This window comes from Bombyx mori, chromosome 12 (genome assembly GCF_030269925.1).
Source record: "Bombyx mori chromosome 12, ASM3026992v2".
In the NCBI taxonomy this organism is placed as follows: Eukaryota; Metazoa; Arthropoda; class Insecta; order Lepidoptera; family Bombycidae; genus Bombyx; species Bombyx mori.
This window is the reverse complement of record NC_085118.1, coordinates 5,218,047-5,240,006: the sequence shown is the minus strand read 5'-3', so window position 1 is coordinate 5,240,006 and position 21,960 is coordinate 5,218,047. Positions and strand designations below refer to the sequence as shown.

General features: G+C 40.5%; 1 long non-coding RNA gene across 1 annotated transcript; it reads left to right on the top strand.

Moving 5' to 3' along the window:
- The first annotated feature begins 5,474 nt into the window (after positions 1-5,474).
- LOC134199912 (uncharacterized) lies at positions 5,475-7,180 on the top strand. The gene is made up of 2 exons (XR_009974573.1): positions 5,475-5,610; positions 7,107-7,180. It is a non-coding gene; the product is annotated as an uncharacterized LOC134199912 (long non-coding RNA).
- The last annotated feature ends 14,780 nt before the right edge of the window (positions 7,181-21,960 follow it).

Here is a 21,960-nt window from a genome sequence, read left to right as displayed (position 1 = left end):
ATATAAGTTCTACAAAGTTCAAAACTATTTTAATAGTATTAATTTGTGTCAATGCCTTTTGGGCTCTTTAGTAACTTATCAAAATAAAATAGGTAGATCTAAAAGGTTTCGTTCTATTATTTATTCATTCAAAACGTACAGACTAACTGAAAAGTAAACAAATTGAATACAGTCAAAGATTCATGTGGATAACCCAATTGAGTCCGAAACATAATATACTAAAAAAACAGATGTGTTTATTGCCGAACCAAAAGTTGATGAAAATAAACAAGGGACAACAATATTCAAAAACACCAGGGATAATTTTGTTAAATTGAAAAGGTAATCCCGGTTAAACCAACCGATAACAGTTACAAACACATAAATGTCAAAGTTGAGCCGCACGTAAAGTTGAAGTCTATCGAAAAGCAACGTTCGAATATCAATAGACCGCGATTGCATTGAAAGTTTTAAAACTATTCCCCTTTTCAGATTTTTTTCTTTTTGTGTCTCTTGGAATAAATTTAGTTACTAATTATGTTCGAATCTTGTTTTACCAATAAATTCATCACCTAACCGTTGTTTTATTTTCTAAGATTTTAGATGCCGGACAAACAGTTGCCCTCTTAGAATCTTTTGTGTCGTTCCCCGTGCAATTCTACTACACATTTAAATTAAAAGGTAACTTTCAAAAATGTCTGTCCCAGCTAGACAGAGATAAATAATTGTGGTCATTTTATAGAATACTAATAAACATACTTAATCACAAAAAAGCAGTGAACGTTTAAATTGAAATAGCAAAAATGCATAAATGCGATAAATGCGAGTTGTGGAATTATTATGGATTCCCAAATTCCCAATCAAAAACCTCCAAACTTTTCAATGAAAAATAAAAATTTCAAATTACTAGCCCACAACGACTTTAATTCAAAACTAGGCAATATTTTATCGAGGAGTGGCACGCGGACTCTCAGTTCCAGGAAAAACAATGATCTAGCACCGGGCGTTATGCCAAATTGCCTCAAGCAGGAATTATCAAATGGAATGCATCCGACTGGACTGGCGAACAATACTTCACCCTCGCATAATAGGAACACTACAATAGACTCTCACCACAAATATTTATTTATCCTTGGAAAAACATTTTTTTTACTTAAACTTAGTCACGTTTGCCTTTCAAGCGTCGATTTGTATTTTGGTTTCGGTAATTTTTTTTAAACCTTCAACAGTCCAGTAACCGGATTCCGGAGGGACCAATTGTCATTTTAATTGTTTTAATTATTCAATAAAAAAAACTTATAAAAACATTTCCAACGAATTGTAATAATACCTCTTTTTGTACACCTCCAGAAATTAAATCAACTTAATGTACTTTCGACCATATTTTTTGGGCATGAAGTATCAAGTATTTGACTACTATTAGAAGTAACGGGTATGCCATCAACGCCAGATCGAGTATCTAAACTACCTCAACATTATTCCTAACTTTATTTACTAACCTTTCCTTAGTAGCCTTTCCTTTAGTTACTTTCCATTATAGCCAATCTCAGATTACAGTTAATGGATTAAAGACAATCATCTCAATTAGACTTAGTAGATGGCTACAAATGGAATCGTCATTACTTTGAGCAGTAAAAGTAATATTTTTTCCAAAGTTAAGCAATCAATAAAGCTGTTTAAGGAAATAATCTAATATTATAGCATCTTCTCAAACAAGACAACAGTAAGTGATATGAACCTATATCAAAGTCAACAAATGGTTCCCCATCAATGCAAATAATATCATCTTAGCATTTATACCGGCCAATCGATCAAAATATCTCAGCAATAAAATGTCATGGTATTTCTTAAAATATTCTCAGTAAATAACCGGAGACGAGGCAAGAATTTAATATTGCTTCGAGATCGCACCCTAAATATTTAGTGGGTCAACTTAACTCAAGATTTGTTCTGTTAAGGACTGTTTTCTTTGGAGCGATTGATCTGTAAATTTTTTTAGTAACAACAAATAAATCTTCGAGAATATTCGAGTTCAACGAAATTAGTTAACCCCTAAAATGTATTAAATTTTTTATTTGGTAGTTTTTCAATTTCTGTACAGTAAACGCGTAATGTATGTAAACCATTAAAAGCTTTATTACTTGAAACATGAAAAATGCATATTATATCAATTTCAACCCAAATGTGGGCTCCGGTCACTATAATATTGAACAGAGTATGGGCCGTTAGTTTGTCTAGCCATCATCAAAAATTTATGTATATTAAAAAATACTATTACTTTTATCTAATTAGCAATTAATTTCATTATTTTATAATAATGTTTGGCTTTCTTCTGCAGCCTGTTTCGTTTTTTTAACTATACTATATGTACATGTATATAATACACGTATGATAATGATATATTATTATGTATGTATATAATATTCTGTGACTCGTGACATAGATAGATACCAGATAAAAAAACTTGTTATAAATGCTTAATATAAAAAATCCAGTAGTTTACCTTATTAATTATAGTAGTACGTATTTGCTTAAAGTTTCTATAAACTGAAAACCACATCCGGATGGGCAAACCTGGTTCAACTAATCTCATGCACTAGCTTTATGTCGATATTAGATGGTAGAATTTCATAAAAGTATCAAAGTCAATCAGATAGAACAGATACACGCTACTTAGAACTCTAGAACACCACACAGCTACTAGACTACTACTACTACTACACACTAGACAGCTTAAGATTTGGCGTGGCGTTTTGTAAATACTGTACCAGACCTAAATCTCATTGGAACAATCAAAAAGACAAAATCTAACGTGTAATAATCAAAACACTACCCCATAGTATATACTTCACATAATCCGCACCATCACCATCGATCCTGCAACAAGGGGCCTCAGAAATTATAAAGCAATTTATCACCTCAAAAGGGCATTCGGACTAATGCCATCATTCATTTGGTACTCTGAAAAGGTCAAAACAGCTATTGTGGTCATTACTGTCGGCCTTTCTAACCCAAATGCGTGCTGACATAAAAATCTGTTTACGAGTTTCATTGATTCGGGAAAACTTGCGTTTCTAAATCATTGCGTAACGAAATTGATTTTATGAAAATACTAGTCAAATCCGGTCCGCTTCGCCGGTAAATATTTGATTTGACTTTGGCCTCATCACTACCAACTGATCGCTACTTCACAGGATCAGGTCAAATTGAAAATTTCCTGAAAATTTCATCAAAATCGGTGCAACCGTTTAATAGTCTATAGGGAACGTACGTATTTCGACTTTTATTTTTATAAGTATTAAAACTATAACTAGTTGTTATCTGCGACTTCACGCGCGGTCTCAATGAAAAGTATCAATTATTTTTTTCTAAAGATCACGTAATTTTCTTTAGCTAATAGAACTGAAGAGGATTTTTCGGGATGCCTATGACTCTTTACTGACTGACTAAAACTATCACTTTAAAAGAATCATATCAATCAGTTGGTTCGTTTCGAGGTGAAGGAAAGACAAAGAAACACATTTTAAAATTTATGACATTGAGTATGAATAAGCATATGTGTGCAATTGCTTAATGAGAGCACAAATCAAATAAATTTCGTATCCCGCAGGTAAGCTCCGATCTATTTATACAAATACGTAATTACGACGTGTTTTGATGGATTCAAATCGTGTAACAATACTGTAAGCCTGCTCGTTTAGCTATCACCAACGTGGCTCTTTCCATCGCGAACCAGTTGAGCGTTCCGGCTTAAAAACCACAACAGCGGTTTACACATTTACACGATATTTTTTTTATTGCCTTTGTAGGCAGACGGGCATATGGCCCACCTGATGGTGAGTGGTTACCGTCGCCCATGGACTTCAGCAATGCCAGGGGCAGAGCCAAGCCGCTGCCTACCAAACACATTTTACACACATACACAGTTACATAATTACAATTGTCTGTTAACGGCAAGTTCTTCTGTATAATACGACAATACTCGTAATAAAAATCGGTAAAAATTTTTTTAAGTTAAACGGTTTTATTTTATGTGCACTGAAAACTACAAAATAAATAAATAGTTACTTACCTATCAACCTACGTAGGTGATCTCGGTCATTAATATCTCTGATGGTCGTGGTTGTCATAACATGAACCATGTCAGCGGCCGAAAGGCAGCTCATGAAAGAACACTAACACCAGGGTTTGCTTGGTAGGTAAACTAAGCAGCCCACACTATAACAAGTAGGTATTTTGACCTTCTAGTTCAGAAATATTTTAGTACTAGGCAGAATAGCTTTTAGGCATTATTAGACTAAAATAAAAACGTGGGGCCCATTATTATTTCTGTATTACTTTCTACTATACTAAGTGTGGATTGTATCGACTTATTATAATCGTCATCATCATCATCCTAGCGGTTTATCCCGGTCGCATCCGAAACCTCATAGCTCCGGAGTCCAGGGTCCGCTGAATCGACTAACTATAATCGTAACTGGAGGTTTTGACCATCAATAACCAGCCGTGGCGGCTTCACCAGCGAACGCCGAGCTCATGATCTACCAAAGTATAAGATATGCTCTGCCATAGATATGATTTCAGAGGGGCCCCACGTTTTTATTTTAGTCTAATATGCCTAAAAGCTATTCTGCCTAGTACTAAAATATTTCTGAACTAGAAGGTCAAAATACCTACTTGTTATAGTGTGGGCTGCTTAGTTTACCTACCAAGCAAACCCTGGTGTTAGCGTTCTTTCATGAACTGCCTTTCGGCCGCTGACATGGTTCATGTTATGACAACCACTACCATCAGAGATATTAATGACCGAGATCACCTACGTAGGTTGATAGGTAAGTAACTATTTATTTATTTTGTAGTTTTCAGTGCACATAAAATAAAACCGTTTAACTTAAAAAAAAATTTACCGATTTTTATTTTCTTGTTTTTAGTATTTAGTGAAATTGTCTACCGAATATTCCTCATTCTATTTAATTCATTCAGTGCATCATTATTACATGGTTTCTTACCTGATAATTTAGTACAATCTAATTCCTCAAAACATAGATAGCCCTTCCAGAGACTTGACTCGACTTAGAGCCACGTATGCTTGTCCTTCCTCAAACAATTTTGAGCCCAAATATACTACTGCATGGTCGACGGTGCTGCCCTGCATTTTATGGACGGTGGATGCCCATGACAAAACTAAGGGCAACATCCTTCTTTCAGCCGTACCATAATTGAATTTTGCTGGAAACTGTATGGCTTTAGGGTAAATAACGTGCATGCTATTACATTGCACGCCGGCAAATCCCGAAGTGAAAACGCTGTGGTCACCTTGATGCCATGAAGCCCGAATAATTCTAGCAACGTCATTAATACTAATGAATACATTTGGAATTTCAATTCTTTCAGGTTCACCGTTTTCAGGTATATCTGGCACACTAAGTCGTATTAAGTCTGGTTCACTAATCTGGACATTTTCGTCAATGCGTACATCTCTATAAAGTGGGTTATTTCTAGTTAACCATCTTAAAGCGCTGTAGAATTTTTCGCGAGATATTGTGAACTCTCTTGTGATGTTCAAATTCTCCAAACGTTCTGTAACTACAACGATACCCACCTGGCTGGAAGATCTTGGAAGCATATTAGGTAATCTTTCACTGACCTCAAAGATATCTTGGGCAAACAACACTGCTTGTCCGCGGAAACCGTACTGCCCGTATAGCCCAGTAAATTTTACGATTTTAACAAGCGGGATGATTCTACACAGCAATCGCTGCTCTGCTTGCGTCAGCGCTTGAATCTCATCTGGTATTGAACCTGGATCCAGATTATTCCAGTACGCCTTTGATGGTGCTATTGTTTTATTACTGGTCACATGTGTTTGGCAGCGCGAACATAAAAGTAATGTTGTTTTTGAAGACAGTTCTGCAGGTAGATATCCTAATACAGCTGTGTTATAACGTACAGTATGAATTTGGTTAGGATATCAATGCTTCGTGCAAATGTCACAAACGTGTATACACGATGTGTTAATGGCATTTTCAAACGCTTGTACATGATTTTCAGCTCTGCGTTACTGTGCACGCTCACGTTGGTTATTTAACCTGTCGTGGCGTTGCTCAGGTGTTTCTGAAGCTTCTAACTCCTTTCGTCTCTCACGCCGTCCTGTTAACCTGGCCTCATGTTGCTCAGGTGTTTCTGACGCTAATAGCTCTATTTGTCTGTTACGTTGTAATCTTAGCCTGGACTCATGACGCTCAAGTGTTTCTGACGCTATTAGCTCTCTTCGTCTGTCACGTTGTGGTGCTAGCCTAGACTCATGACGCTCAGATGTTTCTGATGCTAACAACTCTCTTTGTCTGTCACGTTGTGATGCTAGCCTGGACTCATGACGCTCGGGTGTTTCTGACGCTATTAGCTCTCTTTGTCTGTCACGTTGTGATGCTAGCCTGCACTCATGACGCTCAGGTGTTTCTGACTCTACCAGCTGCCTTTGCCTCTCACGTTGTGCTATTAACCTGGTATCATGTTGCTCAGGTGTTTCTGTTGCTAACCGTTCTCTTCGTTTCTGTAGTCAACTGTGGGTTTCATTTTCACTTTCCTTTGCACGTTTCGTTCTATACTTTTCTTTTGCCTTTTCGAGCCTTCTTTTTCGTTGTGTAGCAGTTTCGTTTTTATTTTTGTTTGCTTTTTTATTTATTGTTACCATGTTGTTCCCACGCTGGGAAGCGCTGACGACATTACATTTTTACCCACCCTAATGCCATACAGTCCTCGGCACGTTTTAACCTATTACCTTAACTTGGGTGGTATAGCTACCGCTTACTAACGAGGTATCTAATTACCTTTTTTTTTTATCTGCCCCTCTAACGTCACACAATCTTGGACGCAACTGTTCTCGACGCGACTAATCATGCCCCCACCTAATACGCCATTTTGTAACTTGTAACACCTAATACGAAATTTTGACATAATGACAGTATTCTGCTAGTGTAGCCCTTTCATTTGATACCCATATTGAGGGGTTTAAGGAAAAATATGTAATCCGCCATTTTGTATCGGCGGCCATCTTAGATTTATAATGTCATTGATTTTATTATATTGTATTGTCATGTAAATTAAATGTGTGTACCAAATTTCAGATCAATCTGACAACGGGAAGGTGCTTAAATTTCAATTTCTAATTTTGACCCAAATAAATAAAAAACAAATTCCGTACAGGTCGAGCTAAATAAAACCGTTTAATAAAAACAAATGTAGGTTGCATATTTTTTCGTTTTGATAATAAGACAATATCATCAATTTCCTCGTTTAATAAATTTAACCTTAATTTACTCTCATAATAGATAGCCTATAACTGTAGGATATCGAATTAATTCTCAACTAAACGCCTTAGTGCCAGTCAAAACTAAGTTACTAGCCTACCGATATTTAAGGCGAAACACTTCGAAAGCTTTACGGGTACGAAGTTGCAAAAGATTTTTTGTTACTACGTTACGATTAAGCACAATGTTAAATTATTCAAAAAATTTCAGTAATTTGAGATTTAGAAGTCATGTCTCAAGTTTATGTCTATAAGCCGTGGTAACCACTTCACACAAAGGTGAAGGTACTTAACTAAGTTCTTCAGATAACAAATTTGATTAATTCTGTTATTTAAATCATTAATCAAGGCTTAACACAGATGGAAACGTCGGAAAAAAGTCACTTCTGAATAATTTTGGCTTGTAAGTAATCGGTTTTTTTTATTGTAATTGGAGGCAGATGTCCCATCTAAAGATAAGCAAACTGCTGCTACTGCTAAGGGCTCCCTTCAAACCTTGTTTGAAAGAAGACGTGTCATAGCGCTAAGAGAGATCGTGGAGAGTAATTAATTTGAAAGCCGAATGGTACGTTGTACAAAATAACTCTGTAAACGAACTGTGGATGAACGCAGCTATTCCACGCGGTATTTTTTGTATTTTTATTGCTTAGTTGGGTGGACGAGCCCACAGCCCACCTGGTGTTATGTGGTCACTGGAGCCCATAGACATCTACAACGTAAACGCGCCACCCACCTTGAGATATAAGTTCTAAGGTCTCAGTATAGTTACAGCTTCTGCCCCGCCCTTCAAACCGAAACGCATTACTGCTTCACGGCAGAAATATGCAAGGTGGTGGTACCCACCCGCGCGGACTCACAAGAGATCCTACCACCAGTAATATTTGAACTCTACTCCAATAGCGATTCGTATTACGGTATAAACGAGATAAAGCGATCATTTAGAACGATTCCTTAGATCACATCCTATGGAACACAGAGAGAACCGAACTCTCTCTGTAAGCCCACACAGTTCGAATCATTCATTCCGATAGAGGCACCCGTCACGCGCGGACGTGCTCATCGACCACTCGATCGCCCGGCCTTTGTTCGCCCGGCTTTTGTTAGCCCGGCCATTGTTCGCGCGGCCTGTGTTCGTCGTACATCTGCCGACTAAGTGCTCTTCCTGGAAGTTTTTATTTGTTTTGTTTCCTTTTGTTATTTCTGTGTTCGTGGTACATCTGCCGACAAACTGTCTTCCTGGAAGTGTTTAATTGTTTTGTTTCTTTTTGTTATTTCCGTTTTGTTGTGATTTTTCTTTGTCCTGCAGTAATCGTGCCGCATCGCCACCTGTGTTCAATAGAACCGCTCAGGTCCGAGAAGTTGGGGCCTCGCCGCAAGGCGAGTGTTTTCTAAGACCCAAGGGTAGCCCCACCTGGGCACGTAGACATCATGGACGCTGTATTTGCGGAATTTCTCCGGCTTCGCTACCCAAAGCTCACTTCCGAGTTTCAGGCCTTCAAGGCCGATCACACTGCGAGCCCTCTCGTGGACTCCACCGAGCTCGCTGCTCCTGCGTCGCCTGTACCTGCGTGCAAAGCTTCTGCATCGAGCACCGCAGCCTCCGTCGTGCCTGCCGTTCCCGCGTCGCCTATACTGGCGAGTAAAACTGCTGCGTCGTCCGCCGTGGTCACCGTTCCAGCAGCGCGATCATCCGCGGCCTCCGTCGCGCCGTCCAAAACACCTACTCGTAGGTCACCTGCGCCCGCCTCCTCGTCCTCCGACTCTGACTCGGAGATGGAGGTCGACCTCGCTCCCGCCTCATCGACGGATGGATTCACCCTGGTGCAAAAGGGTAAGAAGCGTGCCGCGGAGTCTCGAGCTCCCGCGGCCGCTAAAATTAGCAAAGCCGCGAACGCGTCGCGCCCCCGCCCTCAGACTCCCGTTGCGCCTCCAGCCCGTGCCACTCCGTCGCCGCGTCCGGTGGCACAAAATAAAGCCCAGACCCCTCCCCCGGTAATCCTTCAAGAGAAGGCAGCTTGGGAACGAGTTTCTCTGGCCCTTAAGGCCAAAAATATCAATTTTACGAATGCCCGTAACCTCGCGAACGGCATTCAAATTAAGGTTCGAACATCCGACGACCATAGGGCCCTCTCTTCTTACCTCCGTAAGGAGCGTATAAGTTTCCACACATATACGCTCCAGGAGGAGCGCGAACTCCGTGCCGTTATACGTGGCATCCCTAAAGAGTTGGATGCCGAGCTCGTCAAGGCCGACCTTCTCGAACAAGGCCTACCGGTTAACTCCGTACACCGCATGCACACAGGCCGCGGAAGGGAGCCATATAATATGGTTCTCGTCGCCCTCCAGCCTACCCCCGAGGGTAAGCAAATATTCAACATCCGAACGGTCTGTAGCCTTTCCGGAATCGCAGTCGAAACCCCACACAAGAAAGGCACACCTAGCCAGTGCCATAACTGCCAATTATACGGGCATTCTTCCCGTAACTGTCACGCGCGCCCCCGATGCGTCAAGTGCTTAGGCGATCACGCCACGGCCCTATGCACTCGCGATCAAAAAACCGCGAAAGAACCGCCTAGCTGCGTCCTGTGTCGAACACAGGGTCACCCCGCAAATTACCGCGGATGCCCCCGAGCCCCGAAAATAAATCGCCGCGTCGCCCGCCAAAACCGCCTCCGAGCTTCCGGCCCAGACATCAAAGCCTCGGCACCCTCTGTGTCGCAGGCTAAGCCAGCGTTCGTTCCGGCGCCGGTGCCCAGTGTCTCGGCCTGGGCGAAACCGCTGCCGTACATGAACACGGCTACAACTCCCTCCTCCGCGATTCGTCCCGCCCCCGCGACTCGTCCCTCTCCCGCGACTTGCCCTCCGACCGCGTCCGACAATCTCGCTTTAGCGATCGACTTCTTTCAGTCGATCAACTTTGAGCGCGTTAACGCTTTGGGCGACGCCATTCGCTCTGCCTCCACTGCACAACACTTTATCGCCGTTGTGCAAGAATACGCCGACGTATACGCGTCATTAAATACGTACGTCCTCCCCTCACTCCGCCGGTAATCAATGGCGTATATAAGTAGAATAAAGCCCCTATCCGTAACGATAGGATTTTTTAACGCTTACGGTCTCGCAAATCAGCGTGATCAGGTTTCAGACTTTTTGCGTGACCATCAAATTGATATCTTTTTAGTGCAGGAGACCCTACTTAAGCCCGCGCGCCGTGACCCTAAAATCGCGAACTATAACATGGTCAGGAACGACAGGCTCTCTGCTCGTGGTGGTGGTACCGTCATTTACTATAGAAGAGCCCTGCATTGCGTCCCACTCGATCCTCCCGCGCTCGCTAATATCGAAGCATCAGTGTGCCGAATCTCACTGACGGGACACGCGCCGATCGTTATCGCGTCCGTTTATCTTCCACCGGATAAGATCGTTCTAAGCAGTGATATCGAGGCGCTGCTCGGCATGGGGAGCTCTGTCATTCTGGCGGGCGACCTAAATTGTAAACACATTAGGTGGAACTCACACACCACAACCCCGAATGGCAGGCGGCTTGACGCGTTAGTCGATAATCTCGCCTTCGATATCGTCGCTCCGCTAATCCCGACTCACTACCCGCTAAATATCGCGCATCGCCCGGATATACTCGACATAGCGTTATTAAAAAACGTAACTCTGCGCTTACACTCGATCGAAGTAGTTTCAGAGTTAGATTCAGACCACCGTCCCGTCGTTATGAAGCTCGGTCGCGCTCCCGATTCCGTTCCCGTCACGAGGACTGTGGTGGATTGGCACACGCTGGGCATCAGCCTGGCTGAATCTGATCCACCATCGCTACCGTTTAGCCCGGACTCTACCCCGTCTCCTCAGGATACCGCTGAAGCCATAGACATCTTAACGTCACACATCACCTCGACATTAGATAGGTCATCGAAACAAGTTGTAGCGGAGGACTTCCTTCACCGCTTCAAATTGTCCGACGATATTAGGGAACTCCTTAGAGCTAAGAACGCCTCGATACGCGCCTACGACAGGTATCCTACCGCGGAAAATCGTATTCGAATGCGTGCCCTACAACGCGACGTAAAGTCTCGCATCGCCGAAGTCCGAGATGCCAGATGGTCTGATTTCTTAGAAGGACTCGCGCCCTCCCAAAGGTCTTACTACCGCTTAGCTCGTACTCTCAAATCGGATACGGTAGTAACTATGCCCCCCCTCGTAGGCCCCTCAGGCCGACTCACGGCGTTCGATGATGACGAAAAAGCAGAGCTGCTGGCCGATACATTGCAAACCCAGTGCACGCCCAGCACTCAATCCGTGGACCCTGTGCATGTAGAATTAGTAGACAGTGAGGTAGAACGCAGAGCCTCCTTGCCACCCTCTGATGTGTTACCACCCGTCACCCTGATGGAAGTTAAAGACTTGATCAAAGACCTACGTCCTCGCAAGGCTCCCGGTTCCGACGGTATATCCAACCGCGTTATTAAACTTCTACCCGTCCAACTCATCGTGATGTTGGCATCTATTTTCAATGCCGCTATGGCGAACTGTATCTTTCCCGCGGTGTGGAAAGAAGCGGACGTTATCGGCATACATAAACCCGGTAAACCAAAAAATCATCCGACGAGCTACCGCCCGATTAGCCTCCTCATGTCTCTAGGCAAACTGTATGAGCGTCTGCTCTACAAACGCCTCAGAGACTTCGTCTCATCCAAGGGCATTCTCATCGATGAACAATTCGGATTCCGTACAAATCACTCATGCGTTCAACAGGTGCACCGCCTCACGGAGCACATTCTTGTGGGGCTTAATCGACCAAAACCGTTATACACGGGAGCTCTCTTCTTCGACGTCGCAAAAGCGTTCGACAAAGTCTGGCACAACGGTTTGATTTTCAAACTATTCAACATGGGTGTGCCGGATAGTGTCGTGCTCATCATACGGGACTTCTTGTCGAACCGCTCTTTTCGATATCGAGTCGAGGGAACCCGCTCCTCCCCACGACCTCTCACAGCTGGTGTCCCGCAAGGCTCTGTCCTCTCACCCCTCCTATTTAGCTTATTCGTTAACGATATTCCCCGGTCGCCGCCGACCCATTTAGCTTTATTCGCCGACGACACGACTGTTTACTATTCCAGTAGAAACAAGTCCCTAATCGCGAAGAAGCTTCAGAGCGCAGCCCTAGCCCTAGGACAGTGGTTCCGAAAATGGCGCATAGACATCAACCCAGCGAAAAGTACTGCGGTGCTCTTTCAGAGGGGAAGCTCCACACGGATTTCCTCCCGTATTAGGAGGAGGAATCTCACACCCCCGATTACTCTCTTTAGTCAATCCATACCCTGGGCCAGGAAGGTCAAGTACCTGGGCGTTACCCTGGATGCATCGATGACATTCCGCCCGCATATAAAATCAGTCCGTGACCGTGCCGCGTTTATTCTCGGTAGACTCTACCCCATGATTTGTAAGCGGAGTAAAATGTCCCTTCGGAACAAGGTGACACTTTACAAAACTTGCATAAGGCCCGTCATGACTTACGCGAGTGTGGTGTTCGCTCACGCGGCCCGCACGCACATAGACACCCTTCAATCTCTACAATCCCGCTTTTGCAGGTTAGCCGTCGGAGCTCCGTGGTTCGTGAGGAACGTTGACCTACACGACGACCTGGGCCTCGAATCTATACAGAAATACATGAAGTCAGCGTCGGAACGGTACTTCGATAAGGCTATGCGTCATGATAATCGCCTTATCGTAGCCGCCGCTGACTACTCCCCGAATCCTGATCATGCAGGAGCCAGTCACCGTCGACGCCCTAGACACGTCCTTACGGATCCATCAGATCCAATAACCTTCGCACTAGACGCCTTCAGCTCTAGGAGCAGGCTTAGGGACCTCGGTAACCGTACTCGTCGAACTCGACAAAGAGTTCGCCGTGCAACCTAACCCATGAATCAGCTCGCTGAGTTTCTCGCCGGATCTTCTCAGCGGGTCGCGATTCCGATCCGGTAGTAGATTCATTCGCGAAGCAGCTGCTCTTGAGCTGTTAGGTCTCCTTCGGAGGCGCTCGGGTAGCTGTTAGCAAATCCCACCCCTCCTGGCTGAGCCTTTGCTCGCCCACCTGTCCTGGTGAAACTGGAAAGGCCTCCGGGCCACCAGTAATCATTCAATCATAAAAAAAAAAAAAAAAAAAAAAAACAGTTCGAATGATACGTAATAACGTTTACTATAACAAACATTCCGCAATGAACTGCCTCAACTTAGAAATTTTCTCCAGCGTTACGAACCCTGCTAACAGACATATATATTTATTAGTACTAGAGGTCCCGCAGTAGTCGAAATTCGACTATAATTAATTGGAATTGTAAGTTTGTACACTATTATGATTGTATTTTATACTTCTATAATCACAAATTTCGCCAAGGCTACACTATAAAAAAATATTAATAAAGACAAACAATATTAAATCTATTCTCAATTTGACCACAGACGTCAAGAACAAAAGTTTGACAATAAATAGTATGCATGCGTGTGTGCGTCCAATACATGGTATGTAGTGTGTGTGAGGTTTTCTTTATTGATTTAAGGTATCTTTTATGCATTATTTTAAAAAAATATTAGCATTGTGCACTTCTTTTCTATATTCTCTATAAGTGTAGAAAATTTCATAGTCCTCCGTTCGCACAATTTTTGTAAAAAGGGATTTTTTGCTTCACGTATTAATATATAAATTTACGACAATTAACCAATGTAAAGTGAACTCCGATTTTGTAATATTTATTATTAGTACATGGCTTTAAAAAATATTTTAACTGTTAAATGTGGAACAATGGATATTATTATTTGTTAACGTAAGAAAATATCGCATTCGAACTTCTAATAGATCATATCGTAGAATGTCAACATTATTGGATTGCAGGAAACGGGATGACCTCAATTATTACGTTTACCTTCCTAAACACAAGTTGACCCTTTATTATCAAGCAGGTAGTTAACTATTGAAAATAGATTATGGCAAAGTGAAATCCTGTTACTACATTACAAAACAAAAGGCAGGCCTTTAATTACCAAATATTATAATTAAAGATCGAGACACGCGAATTTAAACGCGTTAAAAATATTAATTTATAATTTTGACTTTGATTTTGACTGACTCGGTGGTGGAGTGGTCAGCGTTACTGACTGTTGCACCGAAGGTCGTGGATTCGATTCCCACTTCGTACAAACATTGTATGATGAACAGGTGTGTTTGCTCTGTGTCTGGTTGACTGTTATCTACATATGTATGTAACCTCTACATGATTCATGACATAAATCTTAAAGAGGTTATAATAAGTTATACAGGTGACATAAATGGTATTTTAAACATTGCAACATTTTGAATATTGAAACATAATATGAAACATAAGAACTGGTGAAGCAATAGCTCTAAGCGTTGTTTCTCTTTATAGAGCAACTCAGTTTGTGCCATAGTTTTACTGGGCTAAACTTTCTTTTATGGTGAATAAAATACTACATTATATTATGTATATATTTAAACGTATATAAGTATGTTTTCTTATTGTCTGGCACCCATAACACAGGGAATCCTAAATTGGGGCCGAATAACCGTGCGTCAATTGTTTCCAATCATTATTATAATTGATGAAATTCGTTGCGTTTTCCTTACTTTTTTATTACTTTCGAGGAGATAATTCTATTCAGCTTTGACCGCGTACGGTTGCTGTCACTCATGGTTATCAGTCATATTAGAAGCGATCTAGGAGCTATGCAGACAGTGACATAATACAATAAGATACCAAATCTCACCAAATTAGTCTCTAAAAAAATGTGAATCTGTTGCTTCAACTACGTCAAAGAAGCATTAACTATTGTTAAGTTAATCCTTCTTCCCTAGCTTTTGCAGTTTATACTAATGTACGATTGGTAAGAACGAAACATATGAAAAGAGTGTGAAACGGAACGTTAAGATGTGAGTGAAAGAAAACGGTAAGAAAGAGAAAAGAGAATGACAGACAAAAAGACAGAAAACCAAGATCATAGATTATACACTTAGTATATATCGAGATGGCGAAGACGGTTGAATGGGCAAGGCGTAAAAGGTGTCAGTTGATTTTTAATTAACTATATTAATGAAGATTTTAGAAAATAATTATAAAAGAGTAGAATAATTTTATTTTATGTGCAAAAATCCCAATCGTACACAAATATTGATAGAAAATAAAAAAAAGGATTGCTTTCATACTTGCGTCGGCTTGCATTAACGCAAATATAAAAACCGCACTAATTTCTTGCATCAAGCCTGTTCCGCTATCCAAGTGGTACTTTTAAAAAGGATGCTTATTTTAAGTTAAAACGTACAAATCTGAAGCAATCGTTTACAAGTAAACAAACATTAAATGCAACCGAGAACACGAAACTTCCTATCGCATAGGAGCATTGGAAATAAAATCGATTTCCGCAATCTATAACATAAAGTCATACTCGTCACGGCATCCGCGGGAGAACGGCTTCGGCGTTTTCACCGAGGAAATTGATGATAATCGACTATCGTTCTGAATTTCGTGCAGTACAGAAACATATTCACGTTCCATTCACATCAGCTTTCGTGTACACATATGTAATTCATATTTTTATACATATTTTGAGTACGATTTTAATGTTTTGTTACTTTTTTTTTTCTATTGCTTTCATGGGTGGACGAGCTCACAGCCCTCCTGGTGTTAAGTGGTTACTGAAGCCCATAGACATCTACAACGTAAACACGCCATCCACTTCGAGATATAAGCTCTAAGGTCTCAAGTATAGTTACAACGGCTGCCCCACCCTTCAAACCGAAACGCATTATTGCTTCACGGCTGAAATAGGCAGGGTGGTGGTACCTACCCGTACGCAATCACAAGAGGTCCTACTACCAGTAGGTATTATAACGATATTTTAATTTAGATCGCATACAATAAAACAATTGCTGTTTAAATATTTTTATAGAAATGTGTGGATGGGATAAATCAGAACCTACATGATGCTATGTGGTTACTAAAACCCGTAGATATAACGAAGTACCATGCCAGCCCACTCACTTTTAGGCATAAAGTCCAAGACTGTCATTCTTTATATCGAAACGCATGACTTTCTTCCTACCTATGCCGATAGCCTTGAGAGGCTATTTCAGCTTCACCCTAACGTGTTGGTGAGCTCACGGGGCTCAAACCGGAGTGTTGCTAACACTGGCCCTAGCAAGAGCAGTGCTGCGCAGAATCTACCACCGAATCGGAAACGCGATCCACTGAGAAGATCCGGTGTAAAACTCAGTGGGCTATGTCTATGGGTTAATTCGCTCGTCAAGACCTTCATCGCAAGCGACTGGTTTGACGAGGACGGTGACCGGAGCTTGTGGTACCTAAAAGCACTGTTAATGGATCAGGAGGATCCGTAATGACATGTTTTGGGCGACGTCGACTGTTTACCAATCGGTATACAGGATCGGGTATATAGTTTCGAGCGGCCACAACAAGAGGGTTCTCATGTCGTGCCGCCTTCTCAAAGTGGCGCAATGATGCCGACTGTAGATACTTACTGAGACAAGTTCCAGATCATCATGGAGATCCACGTTCCTGAGGAACCATGGTGCTCCGACGGCTATCCTGCAAAATCGGGATTGAATAACCTGAAGCGCATGACTACTCCACACTAGAAATAGGCAGAAAAGTGGTACCAACGTGAGGTCACAATTGGGCCCTACTATAAGCATTTAGGTGATATTATCATCTCATATCATACATGTGACTTGCGGTTATCATCCTCGATACAAATCGAAATTTAAGGCTACCGCTATGTACATACAGTTATGTTATAACGCTATGACAGACTTTTGAGTTCACTAAAAGCGCAAACAACAAAGTTAACAGATTTCTAAAACTTTTGGCCAAGTTTAAGTCGTTTGATGGTTTTAACAAGATCAAATTTTCTGTACTAGCTATGCGTTAAAGTTCTTAACAGCCATTGTTTGGATTTAATCGATCTATCTTTAGAAATCGGTTTAAACAATGAACATAATACTTTTCAAGATTTTGTAATACTCAATGATTAGTATCAATTTGATGCACATAGAGAAGGAAAGTGAAAGGACGCTTTAGATAATAATATGCAATTTAATTTAAACCAATTTATCACAGAAGGCAGTGTTAAGTGGTTATCTTTTAGTGAAAGCCATGAAAATCAAAACGTTAATCCTACCATTAGGATCCTACCTGTTACGTCCTTTAAATCAGAACGTATACATTTACCGGTTTATGTGACTGCAGGATCCTTTAGACGGTTGCAAAATATTGCTACTACTGCCACCAAGACAGCCCTCGCACATCCCTATCCTTGACCATGCCAATGTCAGCTACGTCCATCTCAACGAAGCAAATTAAATAAATTTGATCGTCTTCAAAAATTCTGTTCAAGATTAATATTTGACTTACAAAAATATGATCACGAATTTCCGAATTTCTCGCTAAGCTCATACTCCAATCTTAGGTTTTATACTTTCTGAATATACAGATAAACTTGCGACAGAATTAAACGAATTCTTCGCAATCAATTAGAAAAACTTCGTAATTCGTACATTTAATAGTAAAACCACGTAATTAGAGAAGAACGTACTCGAATAATAAGTTCAATGGATAAGTTAGTGGTTTTAAAAAGTAATTTATGGCGACCATTCGAAAACAGCGTTCCACCCTCCGGTCTATTTGTCTCCGTCCTGTGCCGTCCTGACAAAGAGCTATTGTTTTTGGCCGTGTCCACCACAATATTGGCTTATTTCGTCCAAACTAAAGAGCCTTTAAGATCAATTTGCACTTAAATGCCCCTCATTAAAAGTCAATTTCGTGTGCCATTGCGGATTTTGTTTTCTTATCCGAGAAAGTAATGACAGGACTTGCTTCTTGTCAGCAAATGCCATGAAGCATTTAAATTGTTAAACTATTTAAGTAATAAATAATGGCTTAAAAACCTAACAAAATACGCTTTTATAGAAAATCCAACTAAAAAATAGAAAATAAAATTTAATAAATTTGAATTAAAAATAGTGTAAGAAAAAATGATTTTATTGTAAAAAAGCGTCGGGTGCATCGTACAAGTAGTTATAAATATGTTATGAACAGATATGAGTAGAAGGGTTATTTTGATAATATCCTAAAAAGCATCCCACGCTTTTTTACAAAGTGTATTTTACTAGTTTTTTTAAACTATTATTTATTTTTCAGTTGAATTTCAATTTTTTCAATTTTTTTTTAATATTTAGTAAAATTGTCATCGGTCCTTAGTAAGTATACCAAATTTCAATTTAATCCGACGTTTTGAAGGGGGTCAAAATCATGTTCAAAGATTCCGTTACAAACACACATACATACGTCTAAAGCTAATAAAAGCGTATTAAAAACAAAGATCGATTGTTGCGAGAATCTACGAGGTGACCGCAATGAGAGAGCACGCGCTGTCGGCCCAGTGTTCCGAAGCGCCTCATTGGACCAGAACTAGCCTGCTGGGTGGAAACGCCTTGCTGCCAGTACATTTTTTTCTTAGTAACATAGAAGCCTAGTCAGACCTGCATGTTGTTGTTAGTAGCTACGTTAGACCAAGCGGGTCTGATCTGTCCATTTAAACTAAAAATCGTTTTCATTTCCGACGTAAAATGCAACAAAATCGAGGAAATCGTATTAGTAAAAGTTGAGTACATCAGCGATTCCTGTCGTCATCCCCGGGGGCCCGGTCATAATCCAATAAAACGAGCCGGGACGTTAATCGGGCAGCCGACGAAACTCCGACGACACATTCGCGCGAAAACTTTTAATCGCAGAGTACTCATCAACAGTTTTGTAATTTAAATTTATGTTTTATTTTATTTTATTTGATCCTACAAAATTTACAACCCGCTATGACATTCGGCAGCCAACGCAGCCTATTACTTACTCATGAACGACGCCATTTAAAAATGAAATTGCATTCAACCAAGACTGACCTCTAAGCTTACATAGGAAAATCAATGATTGTGAATTCATTTCGGTTTTATGCGTTGTATGTCGTCTATGTCGTTTATATACCATTGCGGTAGTGTGAACACGGTACTGTTTTTAGCATTTGACTACATATACACGTTTAAATCTACGTTAGAACTGGATGTAATTCGTGTATTTCGCTTTAACATCATAAAAATAAGCATATTGTCGAACATTAAAAGTGACTTTTCATTAAAAAGAGGACTATTATTAAAGATAATAGATTCTCATTACAAAAAGATGAAATTCCAATTTAGTTGAACATTTTATAACGCGAAATTTTTAATTATCATTCCTTTCCTTAGTACTTATGAACTTTTTCATTAGCCATTTTTCGTTTAATTATGATGAAAAAACTCATTTTAATAGGCAAAAAAGCGATCACGGAAATATTCCAAATCAGTAAAACTATCGTAAATTGGATGTTAAATCTCGTCGCAATGAATAGTGTCATGCTAAACTTACTACATTAAGTAGGTACAATGCATTAAGTACTCCAATCGAAGTACTACAACAATTTTAACTGTTTTATAATTAATTTATTTAAGAGGAACATTTATAGTTAGCTCACGTTATCCTGACAAATATTAAAAAACTCTATCTGTTTCTTTTTTCTTGTCATAAAAATGTAATTCGAGCTGTAAGTCAGCAACATTACAACTTACAAAGCAAAGTGCTTACCAACAAACAGCATGAGGAACAATCATGATGATGATAATAATTTAATTAAACACGTTACCAGGAAGCTTTTAATCAAAAATACTAATGGCGTCAAGTTTCATATTATGTACTTTGTTTTTAGTGACATAAAAAGTGACAAACTCCGGACTGGCCTGTTATTAAACGTATTTTTTTACGTCTTATGATATAATTTTTGTTCTTCTAACATAAAACATTAGTTAAAACTGAAAAATTTCATTATACTGATTTCCAGCGAAAATTTGACTACGAAGAAACGAACTGAATTCAATGTAACCTATGACAAAATGCGAGTCGCGTTCATGGTAATAATATGCAATCTAGAATATGACTCGCGTGATCTCAACTGGAAACCTGCTGATACTAATAACATCGGCCAAACTAGATGTCAGGGAATCTACAGTGTAATATGTATTTGAGTTTACGAAAACATCAAAATGCTTATTAGCTAACACTGGAAAATGACTTCAAGAATGGACGATAGAAGAATGAACGATTGAAGAATGGATGGACCTCAGCAATGCCACTGCCTCCCACTAAAACCGATACGTCGGAAATAATGAAATGAGTTTTAATTATATTTAAACATTCTTCAATCTATGTCTTCGTCTTCAACCTAAGAAAAATGGATAGACTGCGTGAAAGACGATATATGCAATAGGGGAGTTAGCGAAGATATGGTATATGATAGAGCATGAAAAGAGAAAACATATTGCGCCAACCCCAGAAGACTCGGAGAATGATGACGAATCTTTGTATATTACTTAAATTCGTGTCATTCAATTCGTGTCAACGTAACTAGTAAAAATATCGATAAAATGGCCGCTCATGCAGACCGCCGGCAGGAACATCGGAAAAATGGTCTCAAAACACTACTAGGACTTTAACAATACCCTACTTGTGCAAATATGTAACTATACTTGAGACCTTAGAACTTATATCTCAAGGTGAGTGACGCATTTACGTTGTAGTTGTCTATGGGCTCCAGTAACCACTTAACTTACTGGTGGTAGAACCTCTTGTGAGTTCGCACGGGTAGGTTCCACCACCCTGCCTATTTCTGCCGTGAAGCAGTAATGCGTTTCGGTTTGAAGGGTGGGGCAGCCGTTGTAACTATACTTGAGACCTTAGAACTTATATCTCAAGGTGGGTGGCGCATTTACATTGTAGATGTCTATGGACTCCGGTAACCACTTAACTCCAGGGGGCTGTGAGCTAGTCCACCCATTTAAGCAATAAAAAAAAATCTGTTCTGTATTTAAAAGTTAAAGGGTAATGAATAAAATACATAGTCATCCAAATAATCATGAAAACTGAAAACATCACACACCTTTTTTGGGCAGTATCGGATGAAGACAAGTCTAAGCAGTAGGCTGGGAGGTCAAATAACGGATACAGAAAAAGAATGAAGAGAGAGTGTTGGTTCGTACGGTTTTTGATGACGCTACTGAAGTGTTGTGTGAAGTGGTTCAAAATGACTGTAGAAAATGGTGTTGGATCGTTGGTACTTTAATGGGAAAACCTTCCACCGAGCATGCATCTTTGGTAAAGGGTCTCTTCATGTAGCTCAGAATTTGTCTATATTTTCAAGATTTGTTTAAATTATGCTAACATTACCTTGGTTTCTTTAGAAGTCGTCGTGGCCTAAAGGATAAGAGGTCCGGTGCATTCGTATCTAGCGATGCACCGGTGTTCGAATCTCGCAGGCGGGTACCAATTTTTCTAATGAAATACGTACTTAAGAAATGTTCACGATTGACTTCCACGGTGAAGGAATAACATCGTGTAATAAAAATCAAACCCGCAAAATTATAATTTGCGTAATTACTGGTGGTAGGACCTCTTGTGAGTCCGCACGGGTAGGTACCACCGCCCCTCCTGTTTCTGCCGTGAAGCAGTGATGCGTTTTGGTTTGAAGGGTGGGGCAGCCGTTGTAACTAT